Source organism: Thamnophis sirtalis, unplaced genomic scaffold (genome assembly GCF_051295495.1).
Source record: "Thamnophis sirtalis isolate CommonGarterSnake01/CBP01778 unplaced genomic scaffold, rThaSir2_p1.2 scaffold_1, whole genome shotgun sequence".
In the NCBI taxonomy this organism is placed as follows: domain Eukaryota; kingdom Metazoa; phylum Chordata; class Lepidosauria; order Squamata; family Natricidae; genus Thamnophis; species Thamnophis sirtalis.
In genome coordinates this window covers 19,558,262-19,574,775 of record NW_028261381.1, presented here as the reverse complement: position 1 = coordinate 19,574,775, position 16,514 = coordinate 19,558,262, and positions in this window count along the sequence as shown.

Genomic DNA, 16,514 nt, shown 5'->3' with positions numbered 1-16,514 from the left:
AAAGATAAACAACAGTCACAACAATTTAAGATACATGCATGAGATAGAGTAGATAGGAGTTTAACAATGTTGTCCTAATCTCAGCTTCATGGAGCAAAATATAGATCATGAACACTTCAATATACTGGAGATCACTTTTAAAAGTCAAAACCATTTGGGATCTAGGTATTTAGAGGATGCTTTTCTCTCATAAGTCATCCTGGAAGATCCTAGAAGTGTGTGATGGGAAAGGCAGATAAATACCTCCTCTAAACTGTTTTTGATCCCTTCCCCTTTGACAACAATGGCTCTGTGGTAACCCTAATGGAAAAGGCTCCGGGTTATGTTTTTACATGTTAGAATATTATTCATGGTTGCAGCTGTTACTTATTTAAATAGTTGCTAGATTTCTTATCCTGAGGCTGCTCCAGGAAGAACTGTATTAAAGAATGCAATTCTGTTAAGGTGTGGTCTGGGTCAAGGGTCCTTTGCTTTTCCTCATTCAGTGTTTCTTTATATTGGGTGAAGTACGCATAGAGGCAGTTAGGAAGAAATGTTTTCTTCCAAATCCTTGTTCCTTCAGAAGAAAAAACGTCCAGGTGTCCTGCTTAGTTGACCAATAATTTCAGAGCAAGGTAAAAGTAGATCCTGCCAAAAACATGCTGCAACGGAAACATATCTAACAATAATTGCACGCCTAGCAAACTCTTGGAAGATGAGGAAGTGTGTATATAAAAACATGCACAGATATCTGAGCATTGGTCTTTTTTGTCAGGGGACAAGATGTCAAAGATATAAACCGGTGTGGCAACAGAACTGAACAGAATGATAAAGTGGGAAATATGGTAAAAACCAAATTGACAATTGTTCATCCCTACCTCAGAGGCACTATTGTAATATAAAAAGAAAGCCTGATGTTTTCCAGACGTTATGAATTAAAAACCCCAGTAGCCCTAAGTGTCTAGCCAATTGTCAGGCTTGGAGTTCAGAAAAATCTGTAGGATACTATTTTTTTTCTCTTTCTGCAGCAATCAGCAGTGCAAGCTCTCTATATTGCTGAAGTCTTGAGAAAACCACATACATTCAGGACATTAATAAGAATGAAACTTATGAGAATAATGGGTAAATCATCTCTGCTGTGGAGAATTGCTCTGTGGATTAACTTCTAAGGGTGATTATATTAAACCACCATTTAATCACTTTAAGGATATTCAATAAGACCTTCTTCTGTTTTAAAGATTTTTCCAGAAGTTAGATTGGAGTTTACAGTAACATCAGGGCAATAAAATCAAAGCCATCCTAAAATATTTTCATAAAAAGCAAAACAAGTATTCACCTCTCTGCCTCCTTGGGGTGGGGTGAATTTTAAGATTTAAATAATTATTGTGAAGGTGATGAAGTGGGATGTAATTAGTAAATTTTATTCTTTATATTAAAAGGCTAGGCTCTGAATTATGTTTTACCCTTATAGAATCTGAATTAAATATCACATAATGCTTGTTTAGTTTACATGTTTAGACATTTGTCCTCCCAGGGGGCACCCATGTAATTCATGAATATTTTTAATGAGTAAACATGAATTAAATTGTGCAATCATATTACACACACACACACACACACACACACACACAAATCTAGACTGTCGTTCATTTTGGTGCCACTCAGATATATTGAGACAGCAACATTGAGATAATGGCATATTTTGAAATGGCAATTTCCTGACTTCCTACAAGCATGAGAAATACTGTTTATAATTTTGCTCTGTAGCTTTCGCAGAACTATGGCATAAAATAACAATACAATCACAATTTAATCAGAACTATTTCGTTGCTTTCAAGGAGACCTACAGGAAATAATAAATAAGATCAGACTCAAAAAAGAATCCTCCAGTAAATTAATTTTGAGTAGGTGTATGCAGACAGATAGATAGATGATTCTATCTATCTATCTATCTGTCTGTCTATCTGTCTATCTATCTATCTATCTATCTATCTATCATCGAGAGATATCAATATTTTTCTTTGCTGACCACATTGCAAACTGGGGTCACAGTGCAGTATGTTTGGCTTGAGCTTGAACTCAGCTACTACAGTTTGTAGATCATAATTTATGACTAAATATGCTGAGGACCTAATCATTATGGGTTATTCAATGAGCTATTAAATGATTAAAGTAAGTTGTGGGTTAGTGCAGAAGTATGCAACCTAAGGCTCCGAGCCTGTGAAGTATATGATGAGACACATATGATTAGCATGTAAATGAGTTAAAATTTATGATGGCCCTTGCATTTTGATGATTTAGTGCTGATTATTTGAACTCATTGAAATAGAGTTTCAAATGGATATGGTACTGAGTCTGATGTGATCACTTCGGTTGACGATGGAAAGATTGTCATCTACTAATTTTTTCAGGTCTGTTAGTAGCTTTTGATAATGGCGGTATCCTTCTGGACCATCTGTAGGCCTGGGTTTTGTTGAAGTACAATGGTTCTGATCTTTCCCATCAGTCCCATAAATAATGTGCTCTATGATTACCATTCAGCATTGAAGCCATTAACCTATTTTGTCCCACCTTATTCTATCTTCTCTCTCTTGTTCAATAGCTATACAAAGGCAAGGATTTTTCAGAGCTTTGGTGTGAATTGCTACCAGTTTGCTGACAAAAACCAGCTCTGCCACTTTTACAGCCAACTTCAAGGACGCAGTCAGCACCATTAATCATTGTGTAAGTTCAGTAGTGGACTGTATAAAAGAGAATTAGTTAGTTAACATTCATTCTGGATAAAATGACAGGACAGGAGTAATAGTGGATCCCCAGTTCTTTCTAGATTCACAGTGAGGAATGTGGTAAGAAATATATTTACACAATATTAATATAATGAGATTGTCAGATTTGACAACAATCCATGCCCTGGTTAAATCCTGTCTTTATTATTGGTCTTACTGCGGCCTTAGTAAGACCACACTTGGAATTCTGCATCTAGTTCTGATCACCGCAATATAAAAAGGATATTGAGGCTCTGGAAAGAGTGCAGAGAAGAGCAACAAAAATGATTAGGGAATTGGAGGCTAAAACGTATGAAGAATGGTTGCAGGAATTGAGTATGTCTACTGTAGTTTAATGAAAAGAAGGACTAGGGTGACATGATAACACTGTTGCAACATTTGAAGGATTCCTACAAAGATGAGAGGGTCAAACTATTTTCCAAAGCACCAAAAGGCAAGGCAAGAAACAATGGTTGGAAATTAACCAAAGAGAGAAGCAACCTAAGAAATGAGAAGAAATTTCCTAATAGGGAGAGCAATCCGCCAATAGAATAGCTTCCCTTCAGAAGTTGTGGGTCCTCCATCACTGGAGGCTTTCAAAAAGAGACTGAAAAACCATTTGTCTGAAGTGGTATAAGGACTCCTGCTCAAGCAGGGGGTTGGACTAGAAGACCTCGGAGGTCCTTTCCAATCCTATTATTCTATGTTCTATTGCACCACATGGGAGCTCCCATTGAAAAGTTATCTGGAAGCTGAAATTGGTGCAAAATTTGGCATCAGGCTTGCCAACTATTATAAGATGCAAGGATCATAGGATGTCTACACTGCCAGAGCTCCATTTTGCGCTATTTGCTATCCAAGCATATATTAAGATATTAATTTTAAACATTTAAGCAGCTTAAAGGACCTGACTATCAGGGGAACGGCTTTCTTCTTACAAAGTATGTGAGCATTACGATCTGCAGGAGAAGGGCTTCTGAAGATATTCCTGGTGTCAAGCTAATTTATCTGGCCTAGAGAAAGAGCTGTGTAATGCACTATTAGCCTTTAGAAGAATAAATCACTTTGCATATCTTTCAGCAGGCAATTTGTTGCTTTTTAAAAAAAAGATCTTAATGTGTTTTTAAAATGTCTTTTTTATTTTTGCATTTCTGTATAAACTCTCATGAATAACAGAACTAAATAGTAAACAGAATTCTCGGTCACCAATATAGTCAAAACGCTTTAAAAAATATAATGCTACACCCGCTACATTTGGAGAGAAAGGCACAGGCGTTCCGTTAAAACTGTCTGAAATATTCGCCTATAAGTTCAGATTGGACTACTGCAGGGGTGAAATGCTACCGGTTCACACAAACCGGTAGGGAAGATTGTCATTGGTTCCACGGACCGGTAGTAAAAAAAAAAAGCTTCTGATGATCTCTTGGCTGACAGCTGATCTGCATGGTTGTCAGAAGCTTCCCCCGCCCCACTGCTTTTTAAAGCATTTTTCCTGCTTTTTAAAGCATTTTTCCGGCTTTTTAAAGCATTTTTCCGGCTTTTTAAAGCATTTTTTCTCTGCCAATTCAGGCAAATATGCAGGAAACATATGCTTTAAAAAGCAGGGGAGGGTGTGGGCAGGAAAGAAGCCGAGGGTAAAGATGAAAATAATGCAAGATGCACGTGAAAGAGGAGGATTGAAATTACCTAACTTAAAATTATACTATGACGCAGTGGCATTATCTGCAATTAGTGATTGGATTCATCTAACTAATGACAGAATTTTGAATATCGAGGGATATGATTTGTTATATGGTTGGCATGCTTACCTGTTATTTAACAAAAAAACGGATAAGAAATTTAAAATCACATCTTAAGAAATGCTTTATTGCGGGTTTGGAAAAAATATCAACATAAACTAAATGATAAAGTGCCCATGTGGGCAATTCCTAGACATGCAATTGAAAATATGAATGTAGAACAAAAACACGATAGAACCACCTATAGACAACTTCTTATCTCAGAAAGAGGGGTGATGGAACTAAAATCTTTAGAGGTACTTAAAGAAGAGAAGGTAGTTCAAACGTGGTTTCAGTATGGTCAACTACAAGCTAGGTGGAAAACAGATCAAAAAACTGGCTTTGTAAAAGTTGAGGATAATTTGTTTAAACAAATAAGAGATCAAAGCTCAATGCATATAAAGAGGATATATAATGTATTAGTACAGATGGATTCTGAAACGGAACTGATTAAGGATTGTATGATAAAATGGGCTCAGAATGTCGAGGAACCAATAATGCTTGAAACATGGGAAAGAATCTGGGTAAGAAATGTGAAATTTACACAAGCACAAAACTTGAGAGAAAATTTTTATAAGATGTTTTATAGATGGCACCTAGATCCTAAAAAGCTTGCCTCTATGTATCCAAATGTTCAACCTAAATGTTGGAGATGTGGTTCTTGTGATGCTACATATTTTCATATAGTGGACATGTCGTAATGTTAAGGCATTTTGGATAAAAATATGGTGGATCCTGCAAAACATCTTTAAAAGAAGGATAAAATTTACCCCCCAGCTGTTTTTACTGGGTATATGTATTGATTTTACAGTAGCAGAGACTAATTTGATCCTGTATTTAATAACGGCAGCAAGACTCTTGGTGGCGCAGTATTGGAAGAAGAAAGATTTACCCACAATTCAAGAATGGACTTTGAAAGTTATGAACTTAGCCGAAATGGCCAAAATCTCAGCATATCTCAAAGAACATTCAAACGAGAGATACAAAAGAGACTGGAAAAAGTGGATTGATTACATAAAAAGTAAATATGGGACTAAGAAACTCCAGATAGCTTATGCTTAGTATCAGTAATAATTTAAATTGTTTAAAATTTGGGTAACAGTAAGAAGCTGAGTTCAATGTAGAGATATTTCAGACTGTGATTGTTCAAAAATTATACCACGTATGGTCTTTGGGAAGTCGGGGGGAGGGGAGGTGGGGATTTAGGGGGAGGGGGGAGGGGGGAAATACAATATGTGTTAAATTCCATGATTGTATTTGTATACTGTGGCTTTTCAATGTTAGTGCGAAAATAGTACAAACCGAATATACTGGAAGGTAATAGATACCGAAGGAAAGAGTCGAGTGAAAGAAGAAGGAGGGTGGAGAGGGTGAGAGAGAGGAGGAGGAGAAGGGAGGGAGGGAATGGAGAGGGAGTGATAGGGTTAAGGTTAGAAAGAAGGGGAGGGGAAGTAGGCGTAGAGGGGTGTGTGAGAAGGAAGAATGAAAGTTGGAGGGGGTTGAAAGAGGGTGTATGGTGGGCCAAGGTGGTATACTGGGTTTGTATTGTAGAGGGCATTTTCTATATAAGTGAGGGCCGTGTTTATTATTCAATGTTATATGCCCTGATCAAGCACAGTGAATATGTGATTGTATAGAATGAAAACATAATAAAATATATTTAAAAAAAAAAAAAAAAGCAGGGGAGGGTGGAAGCTTTCGACGATCGTGTGTCTCTCAGCTGTGATCAGAAGCTTTTTTTTCACTTTTTAAAGAATTTTTTACTACCTATTCACCCGAACTGGTAGTAAAAAATGCTTTAAAAAATGAAAAAAAGGTTCCCACAATCACACGGCACAGCTGAACCTTTTTTTCACTTCATAAAGTGATTTTTTTTTTACTACCATTCGGGCGAGTTGGTAGTAAAAAATGCTTTAACATTTTTTTAAAGTTGGCCATGCCCACCCAGTCACATGACCCCACCACCAAGCCACACCCACCAAGCCAAGCCCAGAGAACCAGTGGCAAAAAATTTTTACATTTCACCACTGGACTACTGGATAAAGAAAAAGATTGAGGAGGGATCCTTATTTTTGTATTAATATTTTTAAAATCCTATTTCTTTGGCAAATGTTCCATTTCTTCCATTGATGAAATTTGCCACATCAGCTATGGAATCCTGTCCTGTCTGTATAAAGGTAGAATTATACACTCCATTTTACCATTTTCTGCTGTGAAACAAAAGAAACCCCCATTTGAGAGACACTTCAGAGAATGATTTGATTCATTATCCTTCCGGGAAGACTACGTTGTGAAATATACAAGTTGTTTCTTTTATTAGACCTACGGCAGAATATCCACAACGACCCCTTTTTTTTCTATTTCAATTTGACCTTAATTGTTGATACTTATTTTTCATATTTACCATGGGCTACATTTCCTTTTCTCAGCATTTTGCCTATAAGGCTGCAAGTTGTAGTGTTACATTATCAGCATTTTAAATAGCTTTGATTCAGGGCAGAGAAAGTATGGAAGAATGTCCACAAGGCTTCAATGGTGAGCATATTGGCAATGATGTAAATCGACAAAATGGATATACATTCGAGCAGACATGATTAGGATAATATCATAGAACAAATTCATACGATGATGAAATAGCAAGGTATTTGGTAATATCGATATTTGTAGCTCAGAATTGAAATTACTAAAATTAGATAACATCATCAATTGCTGATGATGGCACTGATGATGTTACCTAGTTTGGGTAATGAGACATCTGCAAGAAAACAACCAAGTTCAGAGAGCACCAAGGACCCCATATTTCAACAAATATTCTCCTTTATCAGTAATACCGAAATCACTCTAAGGGCAGAAATGTACACCCAATTCAGATTTCATCTCAGGTTCAATTCATCTTTCCTTTATATACAACAATGGCTGGGAATAAAATGACTTCATAATACCAGGCAGAACAGAAGAAGCTTACACCTTTTAGTAAAATTTGTTAGTTTGAAAAGGTATTGCCAGAGCCCCTACAGCAGTAATGGCGAAACTTTTCCACACTCAGGTACCAAAAGTGTGTTCGCGCTTGCATATCCACCCCACAATTTAATCCCCCCATGCCGTGCCTCCTGCACATACACGCGTGACCCTCCCCCACTGCCCCATGCATGTGTACACAGCTTTCTTGGAGCCTGGGGAGGGCAAAAATGGCCTCTGCCCCTCCCGGAGGCCCTCTGGAAGCTGGAAAAGGCCCGTTTTCCAACATCCAGGGGCCTGTTAGGTCCATTTTTCACCCTCCCCAGACTACAGAAGCTTTCTAGGAGCTTGGGGAGGGCAATATGGCCACCCCCGCTCCCTGGAGGCTCTCCAGAGGCTAGAAATAGCAATAGCAATAGCAGTTAGACTTATATACCGCTTAATAGGGCTTTCAGCCCTCTCTAAGCGGTTTACAGAGTCAGCATATTGCCCCCACAGTCTGCGTCCTCATTTTACCCACCTTGGAAGGATGGAAGGCTGAGTCAACCCTGAGCCGGTGAGATTTGAACCGCCGAACTGCAGCTAACAGTCAGCTGAAGTGGCTGCAGTACTGCACTCTAACCACTGAGCCACCTCAGCTCTTCAAATGGCCCACTTTCCAACTTCTGGTGGGCCCGGTAGGTCCGTTTTTCACCCTCCCCAGGCTCCAGAGGTTTTCTAGGAGCCTGGGAGGGCGAAAAATGGCCCAACGTGCAAATCAGAAGTTCAGGAATGGACTTCCGGGTTGCCCGTTGTGCCATTTTTCTCCCTCCAGAGGGCGAAAAACAGCCCAATGCGCAAGTCCATTCCCGAACTTCTGGTTTGCGTGTTGGGCCATTTTTCGCCCTCCAGAGGCTTCCCTGAAGCATTTGGGGGGCAAAAAATGGCCAAAAATCAAGCTGACAGGGCAACGCCTCGCGTGCCCTCAGAAATGGCTCCATTTGCCACCTGTGGCACATGTGCCATAGGTTCGCCATCACAGCCATATAGTATCCTTGACTCCTACAGCATCTAGGCTGAGAGAGTTATCTGACCTACAGTTATCTCGTGTATTAATAAGAGAAATAGCTTTCAGCCTATGGAGACCAGATTCAAGATTGCTGTTAAATAAGGAAGCTCTCTATTGGGTATTTTGCTGTTGTATTTGCACTTTTAATTCAAACTACCTGATCAAATTAGTATCAGGATAAAATTGGAAGACTGAGTATGATCTATGAGCTGCGATTTAGTCTGATGAGTAAATCTAACAAACGGTATTCTTGGATCACAGGAGATAATTACACAAGTTACCGCAAACTACATTAGCTCATAGAAAGCAGTGTGCTGTATTATACGCTACCATTGAGGCATTTATCCATGAAGGGCCAAGATTAATGGACCATGGAAAGAAAACAAATACTAAATCAAGCAGACCGAAAATCTGTGGCCAACCAATCCTATACCCAGAGCTGGAATGTGGAATACATAACATACATGTAAATGTTAGACTCTGGAAGTGGCTGGTTGCCCTTGCCTAGGGAAGGAAGTTCAAATGAATTAGCTCTGGTTAATATTTAGAGGGAAGATTTCCAGAAAATCCTAAGGTTTTAGATTTTACTGGAACATAAAAACAAAAGCATCCAAAGTGAATGCAACTGGGGATTGTTTTTCAGTAGTTTCCAAGAACCCTACATGAATGTATCTGTGAAGTCACCAGGAGTCAAACTATTCAAAGAAGAGCTGTTAATTATAAGTATAGATAACCTTTGTTGTCATTTAGTTTTCTGTGGGCACTCTGGCACACATTAAAAATGAAATTCTGTTGCCTGCTCTCAAAAGTGTACACCTATATAACACACACATAGATATGCTATATACATAGATATGCTATATATATATGCTATGTATCAAAGGTGGGTTGCTCCCCATTTGGCCCGGATCAGGTGAACCGGTAGTAGCAGTGGTGGGAGGCTCCCCCACCTGCCTGGATGCCTCTGCATTTGCGCAGAAGCGTCATGCGTGCATGGGACCACACCTGAACCGGTAGTAATAAAATTTGCAACCCACCATTGATATGTATATACATTTATATGTATGTATGTATGTATGTATGTATGTATGTATGTATGTATGTATGTATGTATGTATGTATATATAAAGTCCTGGCTCAGCTGATAACGGATCAGAGCCTGTGGCTTAGTGGTTAACACATCTGCCTAATATGTAATACAGCCCAGGTTCGAATCCCAGTAAGGGTATGGCTAGCTGATGAGAGCTAAATAGATAGATTGAAATAGATCTATACTAGTCTCCCTTTATTTATTTATCAGCACAAATACTACATACATACATACATACATACATACATACATACATACATACATACATACATACATGGATAATTGCAGGAGTAAATTACTTGTGTCATTCCAAGTGCTGATCTACTACAACAGTGATGGTGAACATTTTTCGCCTGGGGTGCCAAAAGCGCATACACACAGTACTGCCATGCGCACTTGCATGCCCACCCCCATAATATAATGTCCCCCAAGCCATAGCCCATGTACATGCATGCATGCACGCATGCACGCATGACACATACACGCACATGCTGCCCTGTACATGGCTTTCTTGGAGCCTGGGGAGGGTGAAACCGCCCTCCCCTGCCCTCCCAAAAGCCCTCTGGAGGCCGGAAACGGCCCCTTTTCTGCCTTCCATTGGGTCCGGTAGGTCCATTTTTCACCCTCCCCAGGCTCCAGAGGCTTTCTAGGACCCTGGGGAGAGTGAAAATGCCCCCCCCCCCGAGGCCAGAAATGGCCCATTTTCAGATTTCGGTGGACCAGGTAGGTCTGTTTTTTGCCCTCCCCAGGCTCCGGAGGCTTTCTAGGAGCCTGGGGAGGGCGAAAAATGGCCCAACACACAAACCGGAAGTTTGGGGATGGACTTCTGGGTTGCCCGTTGGGCCGTTTTTCGCCCTCCAGAGGCTTCAGGAGACTTCCCTGAAGTCTCTGGAGGGCGAAAAATAGCCCAACGCCCAAACCGGAAGTCCATCCCCAAACTTCCAGTTTGTGTGTTGGGCGGTTTTTCTCCCTCCAGAGGTTTCAGGGAAGCCTACAGAGGGCGAAAAATGGCCAAAAATAAAGCCCAAAAATCAGCTGGCCTGCGCAAGCATGCACTCTGGCACTGACAGGACAACGCCTCGCGTGCCCTCAGAAATGGCTTCACGTGCCACCTATGGCACGCGTGCCATAGGTTTGCCATCATGGTACTACAACATATCTGGTCGGGAAGAATAGGAAGTATTGTATATTTCAGTAAAACTTCAGTAAGTATTGCTAGAAAAGTTAACTCACTCTTAATCGAAATCCTGATACCTCAGTAAGACTTTATAGTGGATATAAAGGACACAGCGTTGTTTCAATGCCAACAAATTCCCCTCTCCCCAAAACATAAGAGGATTATGGACCCATTAATGGTAACGTATATTCAGCTTCCCCTTTATTGGAAGAAAAATGCTCAAAGTATTTTAGAAGGATAGATAATTCAATAGCATATATTTTAAAATGGGTTTTATTCAATTACATTGATCTACCAGATGAACAGATTTAGCCGCTGGATCAAATTTTCCTTCCTTTCTGAAAGTACCAAATCTGTACTCCAAATATGTGCTGAAGGAAAGAAATAAAACTGCATCTATTTGATGTTGTTTGTCACCCATGTGAAACAAACCTCAAGTAAATTTACAAATCAACAAAATCAAAAGTTACCACAGAGATAGCCTCAGCTTCCTATTGCTTTAGTGTAGTCACTCCTCCTAAAAAGAGATACCACTTATATACCACTTCATAGTGCTTTACAACCCTCTCTAAACGATTTCAAATGTCAGCATATTGTCCCCCACAATCCGGGTCTTCATTTTACCGACCACGGAAGCATGAAAGACTGAGTCAACCTTGAGCCGATCAGATACAGCATTCTTCACATTCAAATTCCCACCCCCATTTCAAATTAGGCCTCTGAAATAAACATGGAAAGAAATGGCATTTTTCCCCCTTTCTTGCTGGTGCCATTCAAGAGTTCTGGGTTAGTAGCAACTGCAAAACATTGCAGTGTTTCATATTATGAATCCTCATATCCTGAATGGTTAGTCTTTCTAGAGAAAATTCGCTACCACCAGTGGTGGGTTCCGGATCCCATTCCAACCGGTATGGTTGGAACGGGCCCGGCGTCGTCCACATGGACGTGTACAGCACGCGCTTGCGTCTTACAGCTTCCATGAGCCTCCGTAACACTCCAGCTGCTCAGCAGAGCGTTGGACAGGTGCTGTACGTGCTGTGCGTGGAGGCACCGAAGACTTAAAAAAACAGGAAGGAGCTTGGGCGGGTGGGTAGGCCCTCCGGAGCACCATACCGGTACAGTATCCGGTGCTCCGGGCAGGCTCCGGTACGCCCACACTGGGGTGTACCGCCTGCAACCCACCACTGATTACCACTCTCACTTCACTCCAGAAACTCTACGTATTGCTACATGTTTGGATGGAATCTCCACCCACCCTTCAATACTACTACCAATATTGCTGATGTTTCTTCTCTATTACATGAATTTTTCATTAAATTGAATGAAACTCAGATGAATGCTATCTATGACCTTAATTTCCTTCCTTTGTGAACTTCCAACATATTTTTCTATATATCAATCAGCATACTTGTCTATCGCTACACACTGATTGTAAAGATGATGAAAAATCTGGATTGCTTTTGGTGGTGTTGTGACAAAACTCATCACTTTCTGAGACAAACTTTTTTTTAATTTTTTTTAAGGAAAGAACAAGATAATCCAACGAGGGCTTGGCATTCTATGGAATTGTGTGTTCACAGATCGTAGCCGTCTAGTTCCTCAATTTAGATTATATTTCATTTTTCTGAAGCACAAAAATAACAGACAAAGTTTGGAAACTTTTTAAGAAACTCCAAATCCATAATTAAACCAGCCAAAGGTTTTCAAAAAATAATTAATTGAAAAGTGCTAAGGAATTCTTCATTAGGCAAGACCGTTTTAAAAAGAGGAAGGAGGGAAGCATAGATCCTTATATCGAAAACTTTTCTGCATCAAGCCACTATTTTAGATGAAATATGGAATGTCAAACAGCGTGAAAATTGAGATTTTTTTTAAAGAACTGTACAGATGTGCTGTTAAATTGCACCAAGGACTCTTTCGAAGCTTGCTGTGAAGAAGAAACAAGCAGAAAACTGTTTCTTGTTTTTTGGGGAATCTTAAGACTGAGCTATTAAAATCTAACCTGCTGTGTGATGCAGATATTTTGTGATGGATGGAAAGCTTTAGAGCTAGGTTGTCTTTATATTAATATAGCTGAAGATAATTTAAATCTTGTATTAGGCATAGTATTTTAATTAATAATTCAGCATTATTTGAGCAATTATTATTATTGAGTGGTGCTCATCCTTCAGATGTGATATCCCCTACAGCTGCTTTTGATTACACTTCAGATATTTCAAACAATGGTCCTATGATACTAGCTATCCTAGATGGGACTAGAATCCAAAATGTCCGAGGATATCAGATTTGTGTTTAGGAGATTATGATGGTTAAGGTTCCAAGAACTACATTTTTAATTAATTTATTGGGAAGAAGGATAAGAAGAATTGTAAAATAGCTTAAACCATTTTTATATTAACCATTAAGTTTGTAGGTTTGTAAAAAAAAAAGTCTGGTTTGGGTACTATTATTTTAATTATTGTGAGCAGCCCAGTTTCATTGAGGTGAGTTAGGCAGCTAAACAAATTGAATGAATGAGTGAATGAAATCTCATTCATTCATTCATTCATTCATTCATTCATTCATTCATTCATACTAGTAGTGAACTTCCAGAATGATTGGTGATATTCAACCTTTTGCTTGATTGTATCAAATTTAAACCATAATGTTGGGTTATTTTTTTTTTAGCTTCTTACATGTGATTGGGGTCTAAAAACCATGGCTTGATGTACCTGCTATCTATGCCCCATTGAATAATCTATAACTAAGCAAATCCAAACTTCACTTTCCTTGTAGATCCAACAGAACCAATTAGACTTAAGTGAATTATAACTATACACTGGCAAATATAGAGCTAAACTGGGAGAACTGTCTTCACCAAACCACATGTACATAAGATTCGGAAAGACAGAGGAAAAAAAAACCAAGATTATTTATAGATAGGATGTAATACATGTTAGAAAAAATGATGGCTTTATATACGATAAAGTACGATAGGCAAATCTGGGAAAAATATAAATAAGGATAAATAAGAGCTATGGAACATATTTATTTGCTAACTTTTCAGCAATTTTTGTTATCTTACATTAAAGAAGCCATGAATAAACTGAAAATTCATTCTAAGTTTAGACCGGCTAGAACTGAAATAGCTAACAGATGGGAAACTGTGGTTATTTGAAGAGATTAGTGGCTTCAGGGAGAGTGGAACATTTTGCAATGGGAATAATGCAATAAGTAGATTTAGAGTAGAAAGTGAAACAGAAATGAAATGAAATGCAATGAAGTAGCTTTGTTATTAATAGCTTTTTCACAGAAATCTCAGATGTAGTTAGAATATTTTTTACACTTTAATCCCAAACTGGATTCATCCACTCAGAGTATATACATTGGGCTAAATGCAACTCATTCTTTAAGCTTTGAAGCAACTAATGAAATGCAGGAACAGCACTTCATAGTTTATGGCATATAACTGATTAAAATAAACTAAATTTAGCACAATTATAAAATTACCTAATTGTTTAAAGAGATATATTTTCAGAGCATATAAGATGTGCCATGCCCATGTTGCTTTTCTTGTTAAATGATATGAGACATGTATTATACTCATTGGTCTGGTTAACTGTGCTACGTCAAATTTACTTAATTATGGCTGAATGTCAGAATTGGCTCATACGACAGTCTAAATTAACACCCAGTCTCAGTGCTTGGCATGATGTAAGAACTTGGCTTTGACACCACCATACCATTTACTAGGCTGGATGGCAATTTTAAAGTATTTTAAGAAATAAAAACCAGAAGTAGAAATGACTAACACAGGAATTAGACCTTGACTTTTGTTTAAAGATTTGCAAGGACATGTTCTGTTATCTCTAAAATGTGGCTGGCCTCTAATGTTGCAGGAGGAGAAGTAAGGCTGCAGGAATTCCCCTTATTTACCTCTTCCTGGGTTGGTGGGGGTAGTATTATTTTTTTTCTCTTGTGATTTTTCTATTATTTAAGCTTTTATTTTAGATTGTAGGATTTCAGGACTCAGCATTCCAAGGTGCGGCAAATTTCATCCCATTGGCAATCTACGCTTTCCATTCTTCTTTCACTGATCCTGCTTTAGAAGTTTTCATTCTGCTCCCAAGTCAGTGGTGAAATTCAGCCGGTTCTATCCGGTTCAGGTGAACCGGTTGCATTTGTGGCCGGAGGCTCCGTCCACCCACCCAGAGGTCATCACGTCCTGTTTTTGATGCTCTGCGCATGTGTGGAAGGTTCTGTGCATACGCGGAGGTGGCGCATGTGCTCTCATTTGCGAACCGGTAGTAAAGGTAAGTCGATTTCACCCCTGTCCCAAGTGTGTACACACATCCCTAATAATGTGAATGATAGCACAATCGGAAGCCTGGGGTTTTTCTAGCAACGATTGGCCACTTAAGATTGTCTTCTTTCTGATTCCTCGACAATGTTGTCCATGTACATTTTGCTTTGGTTTGCAGGGCAGATGGGACACATGGTATCCACAGAGACATCTGCCTGCATAATGACTGACTGGGATTGTAGAAAGTGTGGCCCTGAGCTCTTATTAAATTGGGGTTTGGAGAAGGCCAAGGAATTAATTAGGCAACAGATTGGAGATACAGAGCAATAAAATATAGAGCTGAACCATATTACAAAATATGAGGGAAATACAGAGGATCGCACCTGCGAAATATTTTTTTTTTTTTTGTTATTTCCTCCCATTATAGATGGACCTTTTCCAAGCCTGGCTTTCATACTCTTCTGTCAGCCATCTAGAAGGGCAGATTTCGGGGGGAGGGGGGGGTTGGGACGACAGTATTACCACATATATGTAGATCAGGCACGATTGAATCCTGTAGCATGGCTTTTTGGTTTTTGTCTCTTTTTAGTCTGATTTGAGAGGATAGCTCTTCTAGCCATTATTAAAGAATTTTCCTGGTTTCCCTGACAAATGTTATACAGATGTTTAAAATTCTAAATTTTATAAATAAATAAATAAATAAATAAAATCAGTAATTTTGCTAATATATGAAAACTGAGGAAGTTTTTTAAATGTTTGGGGATTTATTAAGTCAAATCACAAGTCAATAGCCATAATGAAAGGAATTTTGTTTAATGTGGGTACCTATAAATGTTAGGTGCTGTTTTGAATAGTTGCTAGATCTATGTTCCTTAAACCTACCAAACCTCATCATTACAGACACCAACAGAACCCCGTCCTTCCCCCATTCTCATTGAGGGTGTGATGGCCCGGGGCAAGGCACAGAGGCAACACAGTCAGCTGTTAGTTCAAACTCCTCTTTATTGCTCCAAGTTTCCCCCAAGCACTCCCACGTTTAAGTCCTGGAGCAAAAGGCTCACACACAGACACCTCCAGCAGCCTCTGGCTGTGAGTAGTCCAGCAAAACACTCTTAGCACAATGGCTTTAGGGAAAGAAGTCCAATGAGGCAAGAGAACAAGACAATGAGTTCCACGAAGCAAAGGAACAAGTCAATGAGAAACAAGAAGTCCAGCAAACTCCAGACATCGGCAAAGATACAGAAAACTCCACGAATTCAGGACTTGTTCCCGAGAAGGGCCCCTCCCTACAGTGTCTCCCTAAGTCTCAGTCCCCAAGTGTGATTTGTGAAAAGGGCATGGTGCTCTCCTCCTAACTCATTGGGTTGGCCTGTGCTGTTCTTGCCTCCTCTCCATTCTCTATGCTTGGGGATCTGGAGGGAGGCGTTCTTGCTCGTC